The following is a 556-nucleotide window of genomic DNA, read 5'->3' on the forward strand; positions in this document are numbered from 1 at the left end:
GAGCTGCTCGGCCTCCACAGGGTGGCTTCTGGACGTCAACAGCTTCCCTGTGTCGCTGTCAGAGGACTTTCCCTTTGGCTCTGGGCTTGGGTGGGAAACTGTCTCCTCATGTGACTTAGAAGCAAGAGCCTCTCGTGCTCCATACGCAGTCAGAAATTGACCATCTCTGTCCTTTGTACAAGCACGGAGGACAGAGCCTTCTTGTGCGGAACCAAGTATTGCTTTTGTAGGTCTTCTGGCTGCAAATGTTGAATGAGGGTTACTTTTCTGCAGGCCATTCTTTCTTGGTTGAACAGTTGAGGCCTGAGAAATGCTGCATTCAGTATTCCATCTCTCTTCTTGATCTTGTTCCAGGTTGGATTTTTCCCTGGTGAGTGCGTGGAGCTCATCAACGGAAAAATTCCTGAGGCCCTCATCAACTCAGCGCCAAAGCCAGGTACGGATGTTACATGTGATGGCGCGGGGAAGTCAAATGGAGTCTTTTTCTGGGTGTGTTCTGTGTTGAATACCTCCTTTATCCATCCCACGTTCTCCTCTGTGTTGATGATCCTTCTGC

The sequence above is a fragment of the Gallus gallus genome, chromosome Z, assembly GCF_016699485.2.
Source record: "Gallus gallus isolate bGalGal1 chromosome Z, bGalGal1.mat.broiler.GRCg7b, whole genome shotgun sequence".
Classification (NCBI taxonomy): domain Eukaryota; kingdom Metazoa; phylum Chordata; class Aves; order Galliformes; family Phasianidae; genus Gallus; species Gallus gallus.